The sequence below is a fragment of the Pinus tabuliformis genome, chromosome 5_1 (assembly GCF_031772625.1).
Source record: "Pinus tabuliformis cultivar Carrire ecotype Pingquan chromosome 5_1, CPIR1, whole genome shotgun sequence".
Taxonomy (NCBI): domain Eukaryota; kingdom Viridiplantae; phylum Streptophyta; class Pinopsida; order Pinales; family Pinaceae; genus Pinus; species Pinus tabuliformis.
In genome coordinates, this window is record NC_142305.1 from 684677067 (window position 1) to 684700342 (window position 23276).

General features: G+C 41.5%; 1 pseudogene; it reads left to right on the forward strand.

Annotated features, from left to right (window-relative positions):
* Nucleotides 1–23276, forward strand: part of LOC149166799 (lysine-specific histone demethylase 1 homolog 3-like) — a 48126-nt pseudogene that overhangs the window by 12236 nt on the left and 12614 nt on the right.

The following is a 23276-nucleotide window of genomic DNA, read 5'->3' on the forward strand; positions in this document are numbered from 1 at the left end:
ATGTCGAGGGGCTGTGAAAAACACCTGTCCAAAAGATTCCAAGTCAACTGCTTTTTCAAGATATTTGGTTGATTTTTCTGCTATTTCTTCCTCTGAAAATTCTTCAACTAGAGTGCCCTTTACCCACTCTTGTTGATTAGCAAATTGCTCAATTTGAGGGATAGTGCAGTGTTCATATGCTGCAAGCCTGTATTTGATTCTTCTAAGGCTTATAAAGTGATTGGGGTCATATGGTGCCCAATAAAAGCTTGTTTTTAGTAATAGAAAATTTTTCAACATTTTGTCTGCCTCCACCCAGGCTTCTTCTCTTTTATTGAAAATGAATGGGCCCAATTGGTGTCTGATTTTCAGCTGTGCCTTTTTGCTTTTGCCATAGAAATGGATCAGATCTGCATTACCAAATTGCGGAAGTATTCCAAGGCAAATAGTCTCATTGGGACATATTTAGGTAGTCTATAAGGGGCCAATTCATAGCCATAAACCCTGATTACCCTGTGGTTTTGGTAAAAATACCAGTCACCAATGTTGTAGCTTTTGGAAAGTTGCAGGATCTTTTGCATCTCATCAGTAAGTCTGGGAGGAGGATTTGTTGATAATAAGCAGGTATTTGGATAGACAAAAAGGTCAATGAACTCACAATATGTATATGGCGAGTAATAAACATGGTGGCAGACTGGTGACCAGAATATTACAGACCTTCGCTCCCCCTTTGCATCTAATTTTATGAGGAAAATAGGGAAACTATCAGGCTGATAGTACATTAGCAAGTGATATATATAGGAGGTATGTTTGAACACCCTTTCTCTCTCCAGGTTCATGAATTTCTCATGAATCTTATCATCAATAAAGGTGGCATAATCATATTGGACAGCAGGGGGATGTCTTGGAGCAAACATAGACAACATTACTAAAACTGTCTCATCCACATATTCACTGGTATTGAATCCCAAGATGCAGGATATGATATCTACCAGCATTCTTCCTGTTTCATTAAACCATACATGCAGATAAGGAGGAGGCTGCCGGAATTGGCAATCTGGTTGCATGAACAGCTGGGCAATTCATGTGATCTCTGAGCTGGGCAGCTTGGCACCTTGGTCCAGCAAAAGTTTCATGGAGAGAGGAACTAGAGGCTTTGTTGGCTCAAAATTGAGCATCTTGTTTATGGCTTGAGGGGTGATTTGAAACAAAACAGTCCCAGATGGAGCCAAAACTTCTCTTTGAGTGGGCTCATAATTCTCACAACATTGATGGATAAGGTCAGGGAATACATTAACTTGTGGGAGATAGTAAATTGGCAGATTGGACTCCCAGATACCAAGGATATCAACATTGCTCCTGTATTTCTTTCTTAACTCACAAAAGGTTTCAATATGATATTTGTTGGTGAGTTCCACTGTTTCCTTCATTTGGTAATCTCTGTCAGCAAGGGCCAGCCATTCCAGGTTCCTATGTGGTGCATTCAAAGGAGCAATATTTAATGCTGTGGGAGTGGCCATTTTGAGGTTTATATGTGCTTATCCTTGGAAACAGGATTAGTGTAACAACAGGTTGATGAAAGAGCTTCTGAGGATTTGCAAAATAGCTACACAATGAGTTCAAATGAGGCAATAACCTTTCAAGGTCTGTGGCTATTATAAAAGAGGTCACTTTGCAGAGTTTTTGAAAAACTTTTCTTTTCTTTGATGAATACATAGGGATTTAGAAGGACTGTGGGCAAACTGCAGAGGGAAATGGGGATAGTTCTCAGCCCAATTACTGAAGTTTTTACAGTGGAATGTGGTAAAAAGGGAACAATGTTGGGCTGTATGGAGTTTTGCCGACAACCCGAGCTTAAAAACGTTTTTTAATGGCGAATTTGCAAGTTGTTGCGGGTTCAGAGGGTTCTTGGTGGACAGAGGGTTACTGAGTGAATTCAAGTAGCGTTAAGGTGCGGAAATGTGCTTGGTTTGGATAGTTGCAGAGCTTTAAGCAAGAAAACTAGAGAAATTGGCGAAAACAGGGGTAAACAGGTAGAATTTTGGGCAAATACTTGGTTTTATAGAGCCGAGGGTGTCTAGCTGGTTCAATGGCAAGCAATTGAGTCGAAGTTGTAGGTGGCAGCAGCTGGGATAGTCAAATTTGCATTTGGGCGGACAAACGACGTAAAACGGCATGCTGGTGCTTCCAACTTGTCCAATAGAAATTAACAAATCAGTCGAAAACATACGTTTTTATGCAATTTTGGCATATTTGGCACTTTTGGTGCTTTTTTGTGATGACGTCAGCATGATTTCATCGGCGGGTCCCAGGTACGGAAGGGTGATGTGGCAGGTGACGGGGCCGACGACATGGCACAGGACACGGTGGCAAGGTGGGGACATAGGCAGATGAGCTGGCAATGAAACTGCGCGGCGACAGGTTGACGTGAAAGTGACGTGTGCGGCGACGTGGCGCTGACGTTAGGGGTGGGAAGGCAGAAGGCAGTTTGTGGTTTTATCAGACCGCCTTTGATACAGAGATAGTAAGTGTCAGAGGGGCTCCGATACAATCACATGGAGACACGCGTCTTTTGTACAGCGGAGAAACCGCTATGCTATCGAAAGCTAACTGTCGAACATCGGGGGTGCTCCGAAATTCACCTGGGCCGTCGGATCTGCAGGGCACAGATCAACGGTTGATGGGACGCAGACATGGTGGGGTGATATGGCGTGGGGACCCACTTGTATTTTAACTATTATAAAATATACCGCGGGGGGAAACTTAGGTTATGTGGGTTTTTATATGGGTTTGTAAGTGGGCGCCAATGGTTATTAATTTGATCGAATATCAAATTAATCCCAAATAAAATGTATGCGCGGAAGATATTGCTATAAGGTTTATGTGTGAGAGGGGGGGGGTTTAATTTGACCGAATTTTAAATTAACCCCAGGTTTAGACTCGGAAGGGCTAATAGTAGTCCCAAATGGACTATTATTTCCCAAGACTTATGTTATATGGCTATAGTGCCAAGGGGTGGGAATATTTATTATTTTTGGGTTTTTAATATGCTTTTTGTAGAAGTAGGGACGGGGAAGTAGTTTTTAGGGAGCTATATAATAGAATTAGGGGTTAATATGAGTTTATGGATTGAAACTGAATGAATGAATGCTAAGTCCATAGTATGAAAACTTAGACATAAGAAGATGAAAGGGTTATAGAATGATTTTTACATAAGAAATGTGGCTTATTTTGATTGAAGAAAGTCAAAGCTTGACTTAGTATTTTTACAAAAATGAAGTGAAAACAAGACTTGTTGGGCAGATCCCAAGGTCCTTCAGGCTATGTTAGTGAGTGATTTATGGGGGGAAGGAGGGAGTTAGACATGCTTCCATAGTTCTGCCACCAAACAACTGCTTTGATATTCCTTTCATTGATGAGATAAGCTCTGATTGATAATGTACCAGGTGATCCAAAGCTTGCTTCTGTAGCCTCAAACTACCTACCCAGCCTAATACACCTAACATTTTTTCTTCCTTTTGCATGGGTGCACTTAGACTTGCAGACCCTGATTATCCTCTTTTCTTTTGACTGCCCTCCTATCTAAATCTACCCTTATCTCTTCCAAGGGCCCAGATTGAGCAGTTGGGCTCCTTAATTTCTCTACTTAGCTAGGGATCTGCCAAGCTTTAACTGTTTGGACAGATATTCATTCTCTAGTCTAGAACAAGAAATTTAAAATATGGCATGGTCCAGATTGAACTGTGGGGCCACCCATCTAGCTATCAGTGGCATTTGGGCTAGCCACTTTCTTGGTCTTTCTTTGGGGTTCATTTTTGTTTTTCTTTATGACCAATTTACTCTTTTTGCCCTTTGATAATTCTTTTAGGGCATACCCTTTTTACATTTTTTAACTTTCTCTAATTATTTTTAAAAATATGGAACCTTTGCAGCATGAAAAGATGAACATATTAGGCACTTCCCAGGTCAATCATGAAAAATGAAACCTATTGGTATAGGAACCTAACAAATTCCACCGAGGAGGAGCGAGGTCTGGAGTGCACTCTTTGTTGCATCCAGATCCTTTGGGACTTTGGCTTTCCATTTCCGTGGGGGGACATACTCCGGAATTTTTTTTGCGGAGCACATTGGTTGGATGTCTTCCTCTGAGTCTTCTTCTTCCTCTACTATGGTAATCAAATCGTAAATGTCCTCTTCCTCTTCATCTATTTCAATGGTGTCTGCCTTGCCTTTTTCTTCCATTGATAACTTATGCCGCAAATTCCTCAGGGACATGTGTAGTGGTCCAATTGCCTGCTTATCTTTTTTTGGTCTTAGCGTCTAGGGTGATTTATGGATTTTCAGCACAGCCCCAGTGCCTGTGGGAACATTCTGGATCCGCACGACCTCGATAGTGGTTCCTTCTTCAATGCCCAACCCATAATTGGTGGTCGTCATCCTTTCTACACTGTGTGGGGTTTTTGCGAACTTAAATGATCTATTATCGCTCGGCTCTCAACACTCTGCGCTCTCTTCAAATGCTCAAATCTTAATTGCCCAAAGTGTTTTTTGCTGGATAGCCCTTGGAGTTTTATAGTGCCTTTTGAATTTGAATTTGACCATTCCCCCCAATTGCAGGCCATCAATGCTTTCTTGGCGGAATATTTTCCACAATCTTCCCCATAACTCCCATCTTAAATGCCCACCTCTCGCTCCATTTGGACTTAAATTGGACATCCCTTCATGAACAATGATGCCAATGGTCACTTCCTAGCTACCCACGTGATAGCACACCCCCCCTGCACGGGCACGGACCTTGTGACCGGCTGCTCCTATGCGCATTTTCCAGGAAGAATCCTTTATAGTCCCACACTCTCTTCTAGCTCCCTAGAGTGCTAAGACTGTTCTTTCTATAGCAAGTCAGGTGGTCGCACCACTTGTATGAGGCTCCATTTCGCCTTCCAGTATAGTCTGCGGAAAATACTTAATTGCCCTCATGACAATCGACACCGTGCGCTCTACTGTATGTAGTGCATTCCCCTAGTTATTGCATTTGGTGATATGCGGTCTTAGCCATGGCAACAAAATAATCAATTATTGGCAATAGTCTTGTAATTCATTGGTATGATCATCTGCACCTTGCCTTGCCATCCTTGGTTTATCGATGAGACATGCTTGTTTGATCTCGTTTTCCAGCTTCTTAACCTCTGCATCCATCAAAATTCTTTTCTTCCTTAGTTGTACCCAGTCCTTTTCGAGTTCACGAAGTCTAAGGTTCCCTTGCTGAATGGCTTCCTGAAGCCTTATGTGTTCTACCTCGTGTAGCTGTGTGATTTCTTCATCTTGGGCTTCGCGCACTGTCACACCTGTGGGTGCTATTATGTGTGGATTGGTCATTGCATGCCCCTCAGAAATTATGGTCCCTACCCTGTTCCTCAACCTTAGAATTATTTTCGTGGTCAGGGTTTTGCACATGGTCCTATAGGCCCATCGAACCGCTGGTACATGTAGGTCCCAGTCAGTGTGTCTCACCTAGGGAACCCCATTCAGCACCTCGCACACCCTATCGAATGCTTCTCCATGTATAATACTTGGCACACTTCGCCTTTCCTGGTGCTGCGTTTTGTTCCAATTCTCTATTCTCGGGGTTGTGTGTGCTTGTGCGGGCTGCATGTCATATGTTTGTACCCATCGGGAAAGGTGGGTGTGCAATTTGTTTTTCCCCTAATAACCAACTCTCATCTTGAGATGGGGTTTTCCAAATCACAGGTGCATCATTCTTTTCCATTCATGCCAGTCCTCAAAACTTCCCTGATGTGTACCCCACCACCTTGCAGGAGTTGCGCACAGTGCCAATTTCAGAGCATCAAACTGCTACTATTCTTGTACTGCGCTTTCAAATTTGGTCAGGAATTTATCCACTGCTGTCAACCCATCATACATAGGTAGATCCCTTACCTCTATTGTCATGCAACGCAGTGATCTAGCCATCATGTTGCAATTAAGCATTGTTACTTCGTGTATCCGATTCTGCCATCGCTCTATTTCTTCGTCTGAATCCGAAGTGCTTATAGGGGCCTAACCTAGGTTCAAAGGTGATTAGCCAAACAAATCCTAGTACTACTTGCCCTTTCGGCAACAGTCTGCGGAGCGCGGACTGAGGTCTTACCCAAAGTAGTATGGGAGGGTGCTAGAACTAGGTTGCCACACCCTAGAGATGTCTGATGATTTTCAGTGGTCTGTAGATTTTCCCTACGCACGTTGCTACATGCATCTATCAGTACTTCACAGCCTGCAATGATGCTTTCACGCAGCCCTGCTCGAGGCACAATCTGTGTTATGACCCAATTCCACACTACTAACCTAATAACTGTCGATCCCTTAGCTTATCAGTATGTGTCTAGCTATATTTAACAATGTTCAATATTCATATAAGTGTGGGCCTCATATATGAATACTCCATTCTTCTTATGGAGGTGGTGTCAGTAGATGTGTCTCTAGAAACAATTAATTCCCATACTCCATGTGCCTGCAAAGATAGTTCCATCCTAGATTCCCATATCCAATAATTATCTGCATCAAAATCAGGGGTTGGTACAAAATACTCACTTTCTTGAGATTTTGTTGTACCTGTACCTTCCTTTGACATCCTTGTAACCTGCTTCTTTGACTTTCCCATCTCCATGCTCTAAAAACTGACTTCCAGCGGTTAAGCTATTACTGAAGGAACCAAGCTCTGATACCAATTATTGGAAAATACTGGGGGAGTGAATCAGTATTACTTAGTAATTAGCACTTTTAAATATTTTCAAAGCATTAGTTAATCTTCAATTATTATTAAAGTTTATGCAGTAATAACAGTAAATAAAAGAACCCAAGAGGCACAAAGATTTTAGGTGGGAAACCCCCTCCAAGTCAAAAACCACTGAACGCTTTTCTAATAAATTCTTTAATCTTTAGCCCCAACTAAAATAAAAGCAACAAATTCCTAGAATTCTAGAAAAGAATTCTTCTCTAGCTCCCACTGGATGGATGCTCCAATGCCCAATATTCTTTAGTAGCCAACTGAATGGATGCCCCAACACCCAATGAGCTACAACTCACCCTAGCACCACCCTACCACCCTGAAGTTTTCATAGACTTGAACTTGTTGGTCACTTCATGCACCAGCCTAGCACCACCTTACAACCCTATAGAAGAATAAAAGAAGAATGGACTCCTATACGAGGGAAAATGGTGAACTTTACAATGGTATAGAATGATGTAGAAGAAGAAGACACACTAGACCATACCCCCAACTATGACACAACCACCTATTGTTGATCCTAGACCTCCCAACACTGCCTCTTCAACTCTTGGTAGATAGACACTTATACAACTTTTACAATGAATCTGTACAATGATACTTTTACAATGATTGTATGCAGTGCTTCCCACTTGAAGACTTCATATGGTGAAATTCTTGCTCCTGTTCTACACCTTGATTGTTGTTATTGCCATGCTACCCTTTCTCACTCTTTAGAACATTAGATTATGCATTGAGTCTTCTCTTGATGAATATATAATACCTGCAAAATGTCTTCAAGGAAATATGCATGACATGATAATAGAAAAACTTACCTCATCCTGCAGAGCATATGTCAGTGCTAAATAAAAACATCAAATTAAAATACAAAGAACCTAATGTAATTAAGAAATGAACATGCATATATAGAAGATACTTACCTGTATCATTCCTTTGGGGCTTGACCCAGGTTCGGAGTTAAGTAGCCAAACAAATCCCTGTACTACTGGCCCTTTCAACAACAGTTCGAAGAGCGTAGATTGAGGTCTCACCCGAGGTAGTATGGGAGGGTGCTAGAACCAAGTTTTCGCACCCTTGAGATGTCTAAGAGGTTCGATTGGTCTCAATATTTATCCCTGCATGCAGGTTTCTTCGTGCACTTCCCTGTTCCTCATGCCCTGATACACTACCTTCATGCGGCCCTAATTAGGGATTGTAGAGCTTCTGCACTACTAGAGCCATGCTCTGCGCTACTACCTGAGATATTACTTATCTTCCTACACCAGTTAATTACCTCCACGTACTTGGATGTCTTATGTTATAATTAGTAAAACATTCAAATAGGTTCACGTAACATATAAACAGTATACTTGCAAATTATACCCAATCATATATTAAAACAGGAAAAGATCCACAGAAATATGGTAAACTTTCTCTTTATTGATTCTTCCAATGGTTATAGAATCAACCTGCCATGTGCACCCAACTACAGGGGTCTACGCACTTAGCTGCAGACTACTAGGCCTCTGTGCACTCAGTAATAGAGCCTTTCCCTACTCTACGACCCAAAGACACACTTTACACTTTCACTTAATCACTTAGACTTCTCATCATCTTCTATTCTCTGGTATTGGGCATCTTATACACTTAGAGCCTTGCTCTATATCTAGTTGACATTACATTACAAAAACTAGGGTGGAAAATCTTATGACTCTACTATGATTTCACACCCTACGCCTGCAATTTGAGGAGCCTTTACAAAAAGATTCGATCAAAACTTGGGCTTTAATCCCCAAAACCTGTCTTGGGGGGATTCCATGCCCAACAGGCCCCCAACACAAACATCGTGACTCGCCCTTGAGTCACTCTATTGGTGCAGAGTTCTTTGCGCAGTGTCCTTCCAACTCTACTCGAACTGTGGCAATGTTGGCAATGCATTGAGCTACTGCCTGCTGGATCTGTTGCATGCGTTGTTCCAAGACCATAGTGTCAGAAGTGCTTCTCTGCATCTATGCATATATCCCCTACATGTGTACAAGCTTGCCTTCGATTTCTGTTATGATTGTGAAGGCCTCATCGATCCAAGGATGAACGCGCACCTTTAGCACTGCTTCCTTGTGACATGTTGCATCCACCTATTCTTTCAGTGATTTTGCTTGTTGCATCTGCACAAACCTCTAAGTGAAGGCCACCATCTACATAGTTGATTTGATGTTGTCATACTGCTATTGGAGTTCTCGCACCTCTGTTTCTAGGCGTTGGATGTTGGGGTCCTCCTGCAGATTTGTGAGGACCTCAAATGATTTTTCCAACATGCTGGTGCAATCTCACACTACACTGCCAATCTCATCCAGTCCTACTGTAATAGCACTAACATGTTGTTCTCTAACTTCCAGAGGGGTGGACGGCTATGCCTTTAACTGCAGCTCAGTGATCTGAAGGTTTAGCTCCAATTGAACCTTTGCCATTTCCTCCCGCGCCTCACGCACCCTTGTTGCTAACTTGTGGATGTGCGCCTCTGCTGGAGTGTCTGCTAGGATGGCCAACTCCAGGATGCTTTGACAAGCTTCATCTATTACCTGTACCAACTATTGATTTTGTGACACCATTTCATATTGATTTTCTGCTCGTTGAGGACTGGTAGGGCACGGCTCTCCCTAGCTCGCAGCTCTATAGTTATCCCATCCTGCAGAATGTATAAGGACTCCTGCGGAAGTGAAACCATATTGATATTAAGATGCTTCAGCGTGCTAACCATATGCCTGTCGACCTCATTTGTTGTTACTAGTGCCCCTTCTGGCAGCACTATGGTATTCGTCACTTGAGCACGCAACATTTGTTCTCCTACCATTGTTCCGACTATGAGGCTGGTCGAAAGGGTACTAGCCTGAGGAGGGCGCATCTACAATTCCTAAAACTGCGCTTTGAGGGCCTCCAACATAACCTGGTTCTCCTACATGAAATTTTGGAGGGCCTCAAAGGTGACATCTCGCACTGTCTCGCCAATGTCATGCAGATCACCCTCGGTTAGGGTGATTAGGTCAATAGATAACTTCGATTCCTTGACCTTCTTGCATGGCCCTGTCTGCTTGGTTGGGTACTGGCGCTTCAACTATGTTGACGCGGTTTGTGGGTCCGTGCCTCCCTCTTCTTCCTCTACTTCCTACCCATTTGAAGGTGACGTTTGGCCCTTGCATGCCTTCGTGGCTACCTCCTATGCTGTTGCTGTTACTGTGGCCTTTTCCTGTTTAGTTGTTATCTGTACAGTGTCCCGCGCTACCCGTGCTTATACTACTGTTGCCTCCTTCCCTCTCTTTTCTACCAACTGTGTGATGTGCAGTTTGGCCTCTTCTTTCTTTCTCTGTGCCATCGACTTCTTTATCTCTGCGATGTCTGGGGCGTGCCACTCCAGTGGCCATGTCTCCAGGACGTTAAATATGACATCGTTTGTGGCTACAAAGGGTAGCTTCCTCCATTGTTTGGCTGGGTCCCTGCATGCTCTGATGTATATGCTATCGATGTCCGCTTTAAATTCTGAAAAACTCTGCAGGTTGTTGTAGACAGTGGGAGATAACCATGACTTGTGGTTGATCCCCATTCTGAGGTTCATCTCCATGAACACCCAGAATATTTTATTGTCATGGATCCTATTTGCATCCTTTGTGGTCCAGAGCGAAGCATACTTCATGGCTTACAGAAGATCCCTGTCAATTATGGGGAATTGACTATTGTCCAGTAGTTTCTCGGCCACGAGCACTATGGATAGCAGAAACCATGCATAGTGGAATGTTTTTCCTTGTTCCTGGGCCTCGCATAAATTTTTCAGGAACTCCTTGCAGAGGAACTTACACCAGTTAAATTGGACCCCCTCCATGCACTGCTTAGATAGTGCCACCACCGGTGAGGGTACCTCGTTCACCCGAAACTTGAACATAACCTTACCAGCCAATATTTGGGTCGCCACTTTCACTGCTTTATCATTGATGCTAGATATGGCGCAACCCCTTTTCTTCTTTTCCAGCTTGTATTTCTTCATGGCCTCCGCGATGGCCAAGTCACTGTGCTTCCCTTTTGAGATGTCCACGGGGTCCTCTCCTTTGCATGGAAGCCGGGAAATGCGGTGGATCAATTCCGCCGTAATGGGGATGGGCTCCTCTAGCCACAAACAACCATCATACACTAGGAAGAGCAACTGCCTGATGATGAAAATGGTTGTTGGTGCACGGTGGAAAATGTGGTACCCATAGTAGGTTAAGTAGCCCAGCCTTTTCTACTCTGCAGAACCACTTTCATGGCTTTAATTCTATAACCCCCACCGCGGGCTTCTACTTGGGCTTCATGAGGTGTGAGGTCTCAAGGTGAGGGAACTTCTCATGGTTAGCGAGCTCCTAATCTTCAAATTTTAAGCTCGGCACCCATCCCAGGTGCGTGCCCTAAAGAATAATGTTGTCTAGGAGGAGCGGGGTCTGTAGCGAGCTCTTGGTCTCTTCAAGGTCCCTAGGAACGTTAGCCTTCCATTTCCATGAGGGCACATAAGCAAGTAGATTCGTCGGGGGGTGCGCACGCTCAGTTCCCTCCTCCATGCCTTCATCCTCATCCTCTTCAATAATTAGATCCTCAAGGTCTTCTTCGTCTTCACCGGTCTCTATGGTGACGACTTTCCCCTTGTCCTCCATTGGTAGCTTGGTGCGCAGCGGGTTCCGCGGGGACACACGTACGGAACCATCACTTGTCTGTCCTTCTTGGGTCTTGGCGTGCACGGTGATTTCAGGATTTCTGCCACAATCCCGGTACCTTTCGGAGCATCCCCCACAGTCAGGGCCTTTGTGGCCTCTTCAACGGTCGGTCAATTCGGTTATTTCGATAACTTCCTCAGCTGCTACCATCGGGTCTATCTAGAAATATATCACTGGAAAACTTAGGGGCTCAATTGATGCTTGGCACAAAACAAAAAGGGCTCTGCTCAAATACTCAATTCACAAATGACCAAGTGTTGTTTGTTGGGTAGCCCCTTGTAATTTATAACGATTTTTAAATTTGAATTCGAACATTCCCCCCAAATTTGGTACATTAATGCTTCCTTGGCGATAGATTTTCCCAAATCTTGCCCATAAATCACATCTTGAATGCCTGCCACCCGCTCCATTTGGTCTCAAGTTGAGCATCCCATTGTGAATAGTGACTTCAATGGTCACTTTTTGGCCAACCCATGCGGTAGCGCAGCCCCCCGTGCATAGTCTCGGACCTTGTGACTCTTGGCTTCTATGCGTATATCCAACATTGCACAACTCCCTGGCATAATAATTTATAGTCCTGCGCTTCCTTTCAACTGCCTGGAGCGCTAAGACTGTACTTCCCTTTGCTAGTTAGGTGGTTGCACCACTTGTGTAAAAGTTCATCCTGTCATCCATCACATTTCTTGGGAAATACCCACCTTTTATTGTTACGGGTGGCATCGTGCACTTTATCATTGGCAATGCGCTACCCTGGTCGACTCGCTTAGTAATGTGTGATCCAAGCCAAGGCATCAGACTAATCAATTTGCAGCGATATGCCTTAAATTTTTCCTCATGATCGCGCGCGTCCTGCCTTATCACCTCGGTCCTTTTACTGAGAAAATATTCCTTTATCTCATCCTCCAACTTCTTGACTTCCCTGTCTGCTAGAGCACTTTTCTTCCTTAATCGTACCCTTTCTTCTTCAAGTTCTTGGAGCCTAGAGTTTCCCTATTGGATTTCATTTTCCAAGGTTTCGCAAATCGTCATATCTATTGGTGCTATCATGCATGGTGTAAGCTTTTCATGTACTATAGGGCTTACAGTGGTTGCTTTATACTCCAGCCTTGGCGATGCTTGCATGGTCAGCTTTTTGCACATGGTTCTATAAGCCCATAGAACCACTAGTACAGTAGGTCCTAGTCAGTTCTCTTTGCATTGTGGACCTTGTTTAGTGCTTCACATACTTTGTTAAAGGCTTCTGCGTGGATATCCTTCTATGCACTTGGTCTTTCCATACTTCGTGCTCCCAACCAGAGGGATTGTTTGCGCCATTGTCTTACCCGCACCTGCTTACTGATCATGTCTCCTATCATGAGGACTGTGAGAATTCATGCAAGTTTTGCACCATATGCATGTATCCACCCAGATAGGTGGGTCTGTGGGCCATTTAATCTGACCATATTATCTGTTAATCACATCGGAGGCTTCCCAAATCGTGTGCGCATCATTCTTCTACAGTTTTTCCAGTCTTAAAAACTTCTTTGGTGCATACCCCACCATCTTGCAGGCATAACTCACATTACCCATTTCAAAGCATCAAAACAGTGTTGTTCTGGCACTTCTATTTCAAATTTGTTCAGGAAGTCATCCACCTCACATAACTCGTCATACGTAGGCAGATCTCTTACCTCTGTTGCTGTGCAGCATAGCAACCTCATCATCATGTTATAGTTGAGCATGGTTACCTCGTGTAACCAGTTCTACCATCGTTTTATCTCCTCGTTAGAATTTGATGTGCAGGAGCTTTCACGCTCCCATGATATTTGATTATCCATGGTTATATTTACCTAGTCTTGCTCCCACGCGGTTATCTTGTAGATGCAGTCCAGATCGTTGTCATTGTCATAGTCACGCACAAGCTCCATGTAGCACGATCCTTCTGTAGGGTCCAAAGGTACCACTATGCGCAGAGACTTTTTCTCAAAGATCATCTTGTTCTTCTTTAGATTTATCACTACATTCATGTCAGTGGCCCAATCTATTCCCAATAGTGCAGGGTAGGGTTTTCTCTCATCAACAATCTCTATCACTTCAAAATATTCTAGCGTGGTTGCTCCTTCGATATCTACTGTGATTCCCTACAATCTCTGCATAGGTAGGATCTTTTGCTAGTTCACCATTCACAGTTGGATAGGCGACCATTGCAACGCAGGCTTGCCCATGCACTCCCATGTCTACTTTGGCAAGATGTTCATGTCTGATCCTAGATCCAAAAGCATTTGGTCCATCTCATATTCCCCGATCTGCCTGGTCAATCTCATCCCTGTTCCTGTTAATGTCGTGTGCTTCCCAAGCTTCCAGGCTACGTGCAGTTCTCCCAGCATAGTCCCAGCGCATCTAGTTATGAGTTCTTGCAACCACTTTACAACCTTGTTGTCACACAGTAGCTTCATGCATGTCTCCAAAAATGTAGTGAGCATCGATGGGTCCATTTCTAGCTCTAGTCTCTCTTTACTTCCTGATGTGGAGGCATCATCGAAGCTCCTCTTAGCTTCCATGAAAGTCTCCTTAGTGTGCTCCAAATCAAATTTTGGTTCCTTTGTTGGAGCCTTGCAAACCTAGGTACTTTCTTTAGGTTGCCTTCCTTTGTCATGTCTTGTCGTAATTCAACTTCAAAGCACAATTTTTACGTTAGGGTATTCCTCATGCGGCTCAGACCTCATCATTTATAGGTTCTGAGTCAGGGGAGTTTGGAGTTCTCCTTTATCATGCAACCTCGCTATCGGTATGGGACAGTCCTCCATCTCATGATCAAACATCATACAATAAAAGCATGATGGTCGCTTTGGATTCGTAAAATTGCAGGCATAATTCCCTGGCCCTCCGTAATTGTAACATATCAGCTGTTCGCGACCTCTTCCTAGTCCCCCCTCCACCTCAGCCTCATCCGCGCCCCTGAAATCCGGTCCATGCCATTCCTATGTTTTGATTGAGGGGCCATGTTTCAACTTGAACTCTGTATGTAGGAGTTCGATCCATCATCAGCTCATAACTTCTACAGGTGCACTCATCATGTCCTACTGACCTACAGAAATTACGAAACAACTGCTATGAATTCTATGTATACTTCTATAATAGATGGCAGATATCTATAGCATGCTTTCCTCCTATCTAACAAATCATGCACCACAGTGCACGCGCTGCGCTTGGTCCTACTTGTGCCTCCGGTCTTAGTGGCACTGGCCCTCCTCTTGCAAGTTAATTCGCGAACATCGGGCAGTGGTCCTTGTCGTGCCCTTGGCCCTTGCATTTTATGCGCCATACCTCATTGCGTATCTCTAGGCGGGTTATCCTCTCTTGTTTCAAACTCTACATCTCTAGGCACAATTTTTTCAACTACGTCTGAATCTGTTGAACTCCCAAGTTGGGATCTTGTATCGAGGTCTCATGCAATCTCATCGCGACCTCCAAGACCTCAACCTAAATTCTTAGCCTCTATTGCGAAAATGCATTCTGTAGACGCAGTGTTAACGATGCTACAAACCATTCGCGATGTCGCCCATCTTTCAACATCATGTTCGCTTCGAAAATGGTGCACTTTAGTGTTTGATCCAACTCCCATGGGGTCTCACCTGGTAGCATTGTGATTTCCTTGAACCCAATGATCAACTATGCCTCCAAGTTTGGCCTGCTAAATTCTTTGTTTAATGCCATTTGGATATCCGCGATCCCCGCATTCAGATTGTCATTTGAATGCTTAATATACCAGGTCAACGCACGATCCTGTAGAGCGCTGACCAGAGTTGGCTTCTTTATATTGTCATCTGTGACTCCTTGTGCTTCCCATACCACTTTTATCATGAAAAAGAACTGATCTGAATCTTCATTACCTACTCCCTTGAACACTGGTAGCTTTATCGTGCTTGCAATACTATTTCACAATGGTGGCGGAGGTGGTATGGGTGAAGGCGGGGGTGAAGACGGTGAAACTAGTGGTGGTGTGGGTGGAGGTGGTATGTGTGGAATTATTTGCCTTATCAGTTTAATCGCACTTCTTGGCGATACCTTCACGAGCTCTTCCTTGCCCCCTTGTGGAGGTGAAATCAAGGGGCTAGTCTCTAGTTCTGTGCTACCTACGTTTTTCTATATTCTCCCACTTTGCGTAGCCCCAAACATCAATTTACTCACATAAATTTCTTTTCACACAGTAGCATTTTAATCCAAGTGTTCAAAGATTTAACATACTTACCTCATGGTGCCTTGAGGAAGCATCATTCTACCTCGCTATAAGTAACCGAAGTATCTACCGTGAATTCAGTGATCAATCCTCCTATGATTCTATTGAGCCAGTGATCGACAGTGCACGTGATATTATCTTTCGATGCTTCCAGTCTATGCACCAATTCTAGAGTCCACACAATAGGCTTGTCGAGTTTACACCTTCCTTGGATATCTGCTAACTTCATGATCCACTCATACACTTCAGTGGGGAAGGATGCAAAGAAAATTTTGTGGATCTTTGTATATAAGTAGATGTCTAAACACTCTTCCTTTGATAGTCATGGATTCCTATTTTCCTGTGCCACAAAGTCATGAATCTTCCTATCCAACCAATCATCAATTCCATTCTTTGTCAGATTCCAGTGATATGACATCAGAAATATCTATGCAGATCCCAGTCCCTATAATGGAACCATTTTTGGCCTTGTTGGGGCCTGACCCAAGTTCAGAGTTAATTATCCAAAAAAATCCTTATACTACTAGCCATTTCGGCAACAGTTCGTGGAGCGCGAACTAAGGTCTCACCTGGAGTAGTATGGGAGGGTGCTAGAACCAAGTTTTCGAACCCTTGATATGTACGAGAGGTTTATTGGTCTCACTATTTGTCCCTATGCACAGGTCACTTCGCGCACTTCCCTGTTCCTCATGCCCTGATACATTGCCTTCCCGCAACCCTAACTAGGGATTGTAGAGCTTTCGTGCTGCTAGAGCCACAGTCAGCGCTATTACCCAAGATCTTACTTATCTTCCTACACCAATTAATTACCTTCATGTACTTGGATGTCTTATGTTATAATTAGTAAAACATTCAAATAAGTTCGCGTAGCATATAAACAATATACTTGCAAATTATACCCAATAATATATTAAAACCGAAAAATACGCACATAAATATGGTAAGCTTTCTCTTTATTAATTCTTCTAATGGTTACAGACTCGACCAGCCTTGCACACTTAGCTGCAGGGGTCTGGGCACTTAGCTGCGGACTACTAGGCCTCTGCGCACTCAGCTGCAAAGCCTTTCCCTACTCTACGACCCAAAGACACACTTTAAATTTTCAATCAATCACTTATACTTCTCATCCTCTTCTATTCTTCTCTATTGGCTATCTTATACACTTAGAGCCTCGCTCTATTTATACAATCCCATGGTACCTGGACCATGGGTAGGTCTATCTAGCCGACATTACATTACAAAAACTAGTGCGGACAACCCTCTGACTCTATTATGATTTCATGCCCCGTGCCCGCAATTCGTGAAGCTTTTACAAAAATATTCAGTCAAAACATGGACTTTAAGCCCGAAAACCTACCTTGGGGGGATTCCATGCCCAACAACCTTGCTCTTTGTTGCCCTAGAAATTCTGGTCCTTTACACCCCTTGACAATACTTGATCTAATTTTTCTCGCCTTCTAAGAGCATGTTATTTAATCTGATGTATCTCTCTGATTTAATATCCCCAATATGTGATCCTCCATTTTGTAGTATCCCTCTGAGTCTTCTTTCCAATGCCACATGTTTGACTTGATTTGGACTCTTCAAGACAAAGTTATGCCCAATCTCTCACAATGACCTAATTATGGACTAGTTCAGTAGAGCGAACTTGTACGGTGTGCCACGTGTCACTGTTTCCTCCTTCAGCTCTAAAATTGATACATAAAAAACTAAAACTTGTGCACTATCTTCCACTATTTACAAAATTCCAATCCTCTTCTTAGAGAGAGAGTTATGATTATTTTCCCAAGGTCACTTCTTTGAGATGAAATTCGGGAGCCTGCCAAAACCCTAACTTCCATATATCATATCTCCTAAAATATAGCAAACCAAGATCTGAAATTTGGTCACGACATTCATCAGTATTTTGAGTCAAATGGGTTTTCATTTCTGAATCTAAGACTTTGTAGAAATGAAGTTATAGTGAAAATGCCATGATCACTACCTTTGGAGGATATATGAGATTTCTTTTTATAGAGTTGAGAGGGGCTTCTATAGAGAATGTTGGAGGGATTTTAGGAGCTTAGAAAATGATTAATTAATAACTTTTCAATGAAAAAAACCAATTATGAGTGTCATGCCACAATTCCATAGGGTTTTATCCCACTAATTCGGGTTACTAACTTCGAACATGAATATTTCTCTAACCGTGAAGAATTACTTGGCGTGCCATATATCAACATAAACATATCAACAAGTAGAATCCATCTAGAATATCCTTGACTCAAAATAGAGTAAGTTGTCAAGTCAAAATTCCCTTGCAATATCAGGGTAGCCTCTAGTGTTGCTTGGGTTGACATCAATGACAACCTCAGATCATCCTTAGATCAACAGTTTTTTCTACAAGCTAATTGTGCTATTCAAAGGGACTTCTACAATGTGGAAAGATGCAACAAAGGCCCACTGCAATGTGGCTTATTCAAACCTACATTGGGTAAGATGAAAGAAGGGTTTGAAGGAACAAAATCCCAAGGCCAATTATATAAATCATGCCAAAATCATTGAATCATAATTTTAATTTGAGGGAATGGGAGGCTGGACCTCGAGCTTCCATGACCATTTTTAGAGGGAACTAGTTGAAAATGGCCTCAATTATGGAGTCTCTATAAATGATGGTTGGGTGCACAATAGTTCACTTCAACCTCCACCTAGAGGTTAAGCTATCTCCCACTCTCAACTTAAGCAACACCTCTATAGACTCTACCTCCTATGGCCTTCTAGTTTCCTTTCTCTTTCTCTATTACTTTATTTGTCTCCAAGAACTCAATTTGGGCTCTTATGAAAGTCTAATTGTGATTCATAGCAGTCTGGAAAAGCTTACATCATTGCAGTAATGCTCCATCTATATTTTAAAGTTGGTGTACATTTACACAGGTCGTACTGCAATTTCGTTCAAATGGCATGGGTTATGTTGCATGCATAATGCCTAATATTTTCCTCACAACTAACCCTCGAGAATTTGTAGGGATTTTATTTATTATATTGTTGTGGAGATTTTCCATTATCACGGGTTATTCTCAATACATTCAAATTTTGACAAGCTTGAAAAATGCTTCACAAATGGAACTATCCTCACTAACTGGCTAGAAACAAACTCCTCTCCTTGTGCATGTACATGCATACAATGTATATAGGAAGGGGTTTTCTCCCTAGATTTATCCTTCATAGCTCTATAGGGAACCATATCCCCTGCAATAGGAAACCTGAAATTTTTGTAGAGTTTGAATTTGAGCAATATTGCACTGATAAGGAAACCACCTTCACAACTCTGGGGCCTTCCAAAACTAGAATATCTAGACTTAAGAAGTAATGATCTATATGGTGTGTTTGCCCCTGAGATTACCAATCTTGTCTATTTATTTTAAATTTTAATTCATTCTCTAGTAGCCCTCCTACCGAGCTCAAAAATATTGAAAATTTGAAGTATCTTGATCTCAGTTCCAATATATTTTCTGGTAGCATTCCCCCCACCCCAGATGGGAATTTGTTAAAATTGTTATATCTAGATGCCAGTGAAAATTCCTCCTCTCAATTTTTCCTTACTGAATTCGGCCATCTTACTAATTTAGTCACTCTGTATCTTAGTTATAATGCACTATCTAGATTTTTGGCAAAGGAAATTGGGGGCATGGAAAATTTGATCTGTCTATGGATAGGATCAAACTCATTTAGTGATGAAATACCAATTGAAATTGGAAAACTTGTTAAGCTTAATATATTATATTTTTGGGGTTGTAAGTTTAGTGGGCACATTCCCTCAGAAATTGGAAACCTTAAATCTTTGACGAAACTTGACCTCTCAGAGAATAACCTTGAAGGATCATTACCAAACAACATTGGCAGTTTGCACAACCTTCTGTATCTAATTACTACGATTAATGGACTAAGTTGGTGGATTCCAAACACAATTTCCAGTTGTAGAAAATTGTAGGTAATATATTTGTCATTTAATGTGTTGACTAGGCTGCTCCATGATGATTTCGTAAATCTAGAGTCAATTCAGAGTTTTATTGTTCAGGAAAATATTCTGACAGGATCCCTTCCATCCTAACTTGGTGGATGGAGAAGCGTAACTTCTATAAGGTTATCCAAAAACCGGTTTTAAGGTCATTTACCTAAGGCACAAGGCAATTTTTTATCTCTCAAAACATTGGGAATTGATGCTAATAGGATCTATGGATCAATAACATCAAAGCTTTGTCATGCCAAGATCCTAGATTCTCTATCTTTTCCAATAAATCAATTTGAAGCTAGCATAGAGAACACTTTATGCGAGTTCATGAATTTGACATAATTTCTAGTGGATGGGAACAATTTTTCTAGTGGAATCCTCAGCTATCTTTGAAGTCTGACTTTGGTCACCTTAGACATGGCACACAATAATTTCTCTGGAAAATTACAAGATGAGATTTGGATTTCATAGAATTTTCTTAGAATATCACTCAACAATAAATACCTTGTGGTTGGGTTGTCTCCATCCATGTCTACTACCAACAATCTCCAGAGGCTGCACCTTGATAAGAATGATTTACAAGGATTTATTCCTAAAGTGCTTGGGAAAAGAAGAATTTAACAAATTTATCACTTCATTGAAGCAGGCTAAGGAAAAATTCCTCCGCAATTTTTTGACTATGTCAATCTTGTGGTTGTTGATTTGGGAAGTAATGATTTGTCTGGCACAATCCAAGAAAGATTTGGTAGCTAGCAATGTTGGATAACCTTGTCATTTCTCATAACAAGCTTTTTGGTTCCATTCCAGATGAAATTTGTGATGGATAGAAGGAGATTTTCCCATTACTTGATTCTAAGTTTACACAGCACCATGGACTGTTGGACCTTTCATGGAACAATTTGACTCGTAACATTCCTAAGCAAATTGAGAATTGTAGCGTGATAGTTGAGTTAAATTTACAAGGAAACCTACTTACTGGTCATGTTCCTCGAAAAATTTCTTGGCTTGCAAATATGACTTTATTGGATTTGTCCTTCAATTTTCTTAGTGGGCCTATTTTACCTAATTTTGAGAGACTCCAAAACCTTCATGGTCTGATTTTTTCTCATAACCAGTTTTCTGGTAGTATTTCTATGTGGTTAAGAACGATTTCAGGCCTTGTGAAGCTTAATTTAACAAATAATAAACTGACGAGCACCCTTCCTTAAGTGCTTGGAAATCCAAAAAGTCTCATTCATTTAGGTTTGAATAACAACAATCTCATCGACAGTCTCTTACGCTCATCCTTTCCAAATCTAGAAAATCCTCTATTGTTTTTGGATTTGAGAAATAATAGATTTACTATAGGAAATTTATCTTCACAAGTGTTTTCTGTTGTTCAGAATAATAATATTACTAGATAACCTAGCCTCAGTGATGTACTTGGAACTTTCCTCCAATCATCTTGAAGTTAACATTCCTCCAAATTTGTGTAAAATATTTGGTCTCGAGTTCATAAAATTCTCAGAAAATGCATTACTAGGAGAAATTCCTGAGAGATGTGAGAATTTTAATTTGTCATTGCTTGCTAATCCGGGACTATGTGGGCAACCAACTAGTATAGTGTGTCCCTCAGGATCCTTCTTGAGCAAAGGTGTTGTATGGGGCATAGCAATAGGGAGTACATTTTCATTTCTTTGCTTGATCTTGGTCGTTATTAGGTGGAGTATGTTGAGACAAGAGGCTTTGGTGAAAAATCCAAAGAAAACAATTCTCACAACTCCTCTTGAACCCAGTGACTATGGCTCTATGCTTCTTGAGCCTTTAACATCCTGGCATTGAGACTTCTCATGGTCTTTGCTAAGTATACATGTACTACTTTGTGTTTCCATTTGAATGCTCTTTCACATCTGCAATATTGATCTCTTGCACATTCTAATCACATGCATTAAATGAGTCCACCTTTTTAGTTTGCTTTTAACATGTGTTAGAGTGGGGACTCAAATTTTATTTTGGAAAATTGACCATGCCTTTAACTTGACAATCTACCATCATTAAGCTACTGGATTATGCTACCTTCACTGACCATGCTTTGCTTCCTTCACAGACTTTGTCTCCTTTGCCTACAATTGCTTCCAAGTGAAGCTTTCCACACATAGGACTCCACCTTCTCAAGGTGTTCGACTTTTGTCCAGCCCATAACTCCATGCTTTCTGAAAGTTCTATTATACGTTTGAACTCTTAAATTCTTTCTTGCCTACAATAAGAGTTTGCATAAATAAATCACGAGATAATGGAAAGAGATCACAAATTTAAAATTGAAGTTTCATTTCTCTTATTTGTCAAGAAGACAATGATTCAAAGAAATCATAGAGGAAACATCATCTAGAATAGTATAGTTATAGAGAAAACCACCCAAAGAGGGGGTGTCGAAAACAAATACTATTGCATACATACTATTAAGAGCTAAAACCTTAGGAGAAATTTCATGTACAGGGGTACAAGGAAGAGAAGATCATGAATTCTTGGAGCTATTATCTGGGATTTTGGAGGAATACTGAGAAGGATATTCCTCCTCCAAGTCAACAATAATTGTATATACATCTCTACTAACATCTAAGGTTTTACAGAAGAAATCTTGTATAGGTAGCTGACTAGATGAACTTGTGAAATGTGTTGTTTCCTGGAAGAGGCATCTCACTAATGGTGTCTAGAGGAAATTGAATTCTTGTTGGTATGACATGAACTATCTTAGGCTCTGAGATGAAATTTCTACGGGGCCCCTTAAGAGGGTGGGGAAACTCATTGATGAAGAGCATATGATCCAATGAGGTCTCATGGATCTAGAATCAAAGAAGGTGTTGCACTTGGCTTTCCACATGGTGCCTCCAGTAGATGGGAGCATCGAGAAAAAATATGTGATTTTCCTAAGGGTCTCCCGCATGAACAAAGATAGGCATATCTAATTTAAATATTGGAAGAAGGTCAAAACTGAGTTTTGTGATCCTTTAATAGATAGTAGAGCCCCCTTTTGATCACATAATGAATGGGATGATGGAGTATGAAATGTCCTTAGTCTTAGTCTCTTGTAGATGTGTAATAACCTAAGTGGGTGTTACCCAAATAACCACCTGAGCTAGACATCCAATTGAAAAAATGACTTGTGAGAGGTTAGCATATGAATATACTATATTTCTTGTTATTACAATTTTTTGGTGTCATCTTATTAGTTATTTGAAAAATTATTTTCTTATTTGATTTATGATAAAATTATTGATAAACTTACTACATTTGTCTTGTTTCAAAAGAGTTACATCTTTGGTAGTCATTAATGTATTTCCATGCATCCGTTATAACCTTAAAAAAATCTAATTAGAAGAGAATTTTTTGCTTACAATGTGCATGATTATTACTGCAGTGGTATATAAATGTTGGCATTGCAGTGAAAAAACCAAAAATGAAAGATGATTTTGAGCCAAAGTTGAAGCTTTCAAAAGAGAGTATGTAGACAGAAAATTTTGGTGACAAAGTGATTGATGAAGAAGAGAAGGTTTCTTTCATTCTTGGTCAGATTTAGGATTGTGAGGAAAAACTTTCACCCGGGAAGAA